Below are 2,500 nucleotides of genomic sequence, written 5' to 3'. Positions count from 1 at the left end.
GAAAAATACTTTAGGACGTGAGCTGTCACTGTTACCACGTTGAAATATGTGTGGGTAGATTAAGCGAGAGCGCTCTCTGCTGGTTGAAAATGCTTACAGCACCTGGTATTCCCAGGCGGTCTCCCATCCAAGTACTAACAAGGCCCGACCCTGCTTAGCTTCCGAGATCAGACGAGATCGGGCGCATCCAGGCTGGTATGGCCGTAAGCAGAAGCTGCAGCTTGAAATACCTCTTATATGGAGTTGAAGATAAGTCATAGAATATAAGTAATTGATTTGTTGGTTTTATTTGTTGGAGTTAAAGTGCCTTAACCATGTGCAAAACACTTTTGGACGTGAGCTGTCGCTGTTACCACGTTGAAATATGTGTGGGTAGATTAAGCGAGAGCGCTCTCTGCAGGTTGAAAAAGCTTACAGCACCTGGTATTCCCAGGCTGTCTCCCATCCAAGTACTAACCAGGCCCGACCCTGCTTAGCTTCCGAGATCAGACGAGATCGGGCGCATCCAGGCTGGTATGGCCGTTAGCAGAAGCTGCAGCTTGAAATACCTCTTATATGGAGTTGAAGATAAGTCATATAATATAAGTCATTGATTTGTTGGTGATAATAATTTAGAAGCGCTTATTTGTTGGAGTTAAAGTGCCTTAACCATGTGCAAAACACTTTAGGACGTGAGCTTTCGCTGTTACCACGTTGAAATATATGTGGTTAGATTAAGCGAGAGCGTTCTCTGCAGGTTGAAAAAGCTTACAGCACCTGGTATTCCCAGGCGGTCTCCCATCCAAGTACTAACCAGGCCCCACCCTGCTTAGCTTCCGAGATCAGACGAGATCGGGCGCATCCAGGCTGGTATGGCAGTAAGCAGAAGCTGCAGCTTGAAATACCTCTTGTATGGAGTTGAAGATAAGTCATAGAATATAAGTCATTGATTTGTTGGTTTTATTTGTTGGAGTTAAAGTGCCTTAACCATGTGCAAAACACTTTAGGACGTGAGCTGTCGCTGTTACCACGTTGAAATATGTGTGGGTAGATTAAGCGAGAGCGTTCTCTGCTGGTTGAAAAAGCTTACAGCACCTGGTATTCCCAGGCGGTCTCCCATCCAAGTACTAACCAGGCCCGACCCTGCTTAGCTTCCGAGATCAGACGAGATCGGGCGCATCCAGGCTGGTATGGCCGTAAGCAGAAGCTGCTGCTTGAAATACCTCTTATATGGAGTTGAAGATAAGTCATAGAATATAAGTAATTGATTTGTTGGTTTTATTTGTTGGAGTTAAAGTGCCTTAACCATGTGCAAAACACTTTAGGACGTGAGCTGTCGCTGTTACCACGTTGAAATATGTGTGGGTAGATTAAGCGTGAGCGCTCTCTGCTGGTTGAAAAAGCTTACAGCACCTGGTATTCCCAGGCGGTCTCCCATCCAAGTACTAACAAGGCCCGACCCTGCTTAGCTTCCGAGATCAGACGAGATCGGGCGCATCCAGGCTGGTATGGCCGTAAGCAGAAGCTGCAGCTTGAAATACCTCTTATATGGAGTTGAAGATAAGTCATAGAATATAAGTCATTGATTTGTTGGTTTTATTTGTTGGAGTTAAAGTTTCTTAACCATGTGCAAAACACTTTAGGACGTGAGCTGTCGCTGTTACCACGTTGAAATATGTGTGGCTAGATTAAGCGAGACCGTTCTCTGCTGGTTGAGAAAGCTTACAGCACCTGGTATTCCCAGGCGGTCTCCCATCCAAGTACTAACCAGGCCCGACCCTGCTTAGCTTCCGAGATCAGACGAGATCGGGCGCATCCAGGCTGGTATGGCCGTAAGCAGAAGCTGCAGCTTGAAATACTTCATATATGGAGTTGAAGATAAGTATATAATACAAGTCATTGATTTGTTGGTGATAATAATTTAGAAGCGCTTATTTGTTGGAGTTAAAGTGCCTTAACCATGTGCAAAACACTTTAGGACGTGAGCTGTCGCTGTTACCACGTTGAAATATGTGTGGGTAGATTAAGCGTGAGCGCTCTCTGCTGGTTGAAAAAGCTTACAGCACCTGGTATTCCCAGGCGGTCTCCCATCCAAGTACTAACCAGGCCCAACCCTGCTTAGCTTCCCAGATCAGACGAGATCGGGCGCATCCAGGCTGGTATGGCCGTAAGCAGAAGCTGCAGCTTGAAATACCTCTGATATGGAGTTGAAGATAAGTCATAGAATATAAGTCATTGATTTGTTGGTTTTATTTGTTGGAGTTAAAGTGCCTTAACCATGTGCAAAACACTTTAGGACGTGAGCTGTCGCTGTTACCACGTTGAAATATGTGTGGGTAGATTAAGCGAGAGCGCTCTCTGCTGGTTGAAAAAGCTTACAGCACCTGGTATTCCCAGGCGGTCTCCCATCCAAGTACTAACTAGGCCCGACCCTGCTTAGCTTCCGAGATCAGATGAGATCGGGCGCATCCAGGCTGGTATGGCCGTAAGCTGAAGCTGCAGCTTGAAATACCTCTTATAT

The 2,500-nt window shown here is 46.0% G+C and overlaps 8 non-coding genes across 8 annotated transcripts; all 8 read right to left on the bottom strand.

The window, feature by feature from the left end:
- Positions 1-90: 90 nt before the first annotated feature.
- LOC133431267 (5S ribosomal RNA) lies at positions 91-209 on the bottom strand. The gene has a single exon (XR_009775655.1). It is a non-coding gene; the product is annotated as a 5S ribosomal RNA (ribosomal RNA).
- A 199-nt stretch (positions 210-408) lies between these two features.
- LOC133430613 (5S ribosomal RNA) lies at positions 409-527 on the bottom strand. Its single transcript, XR_009775070.1, has one exon. It is a non-coding gene; the product is annotated as a 5S ribosomal RNA (ribosomal RNA).
- Positions 528-744: 217 nt separating this feature from the next.
- Positions 745-863, bottom strand: LOC133431098 (5S ribosomal RNA). Its single transcript, XR_009775496.1, has one exon. It is a non-coding gene; the product is annotated as a 5S ribosomal RNA (ribosomal RNA).
- A 199-nt stretch (positions 864-1,062) lies between these two features.
- LOC133430722 (5S ribosomal RNA) lies at positions 1,063-1,181 on the bottom strand. The gene has a single exon (XR_009775174.1). It is a non-coding gene; the product is annotated as a 5S ribosomal RNA (ribosomal RNA).
- A 199-nt stretch (positions 1,182-1,380) lies between these two features.
- Positions 1,381-1,499, bottom strand: LOC133431228 (5S ribosomal RNA). The gene has a single exon (XR_009775619.1). It is a non-coding gene; the product is annotated as a 5S ribosomal RNA (ribosomal RNA).
- Positions 1,500-1,698: 199 nt separating this feature from the next.
- Positions 1,699-1,817, bottom strand: LOC133430711 (5S ribosomal RNA). Its single transcript, XR_009775163.1, has one exon. It is a non-coding gene; the product is annotated as a 5S ribosomal RNA (ribosomal RNA).
- A 216-nt stretch (positions 1,818-2,033) lies between these two features.
- On the bottom strand, positions 2,034-2,152 carry LOC133430462 (5S ribosomal RNA). The gene has a single exon (XR_009774926.1). It is a non-coding gene; the product is annotated as a 5S ribosomal RNA (ribosomal RNA).
- A 199-nt stretch (positions 2,153-2,351) lies between these two features.
- Positions 2,352-2,470, bottom strand: LOC133430991 (5S ribosomal RNA). Its single transcript, XR_009775392.1, has one exon. It is a non-coding gene; the product is annotated as a 5S ribosomal RNA (ribosomal RNA).
- Between the last annotated feature and the right edge of the window lie 30 nt (positions 2,471-2,500).

This window comes from Cololabis saira, unplaced genomic scaffold (assembly GCF_033807715.1).
Source record: "Cololabis saira isolate AMF1-May2022 unplaced genomic scaffold, fColSai1.1 scf039, whole genome shotgun sequence".
Classification (NCBI taxonomy): Eukaryota; Metazoa; Chordata; class Actinopteri; order Beloniformes; family Belonidae; genus Cololabis; species Cololabis saira.
Note: the sequence above shows the minus strand (reverse complement) of the source record. Positions and strands in the feature narration are given on the sequence as shown.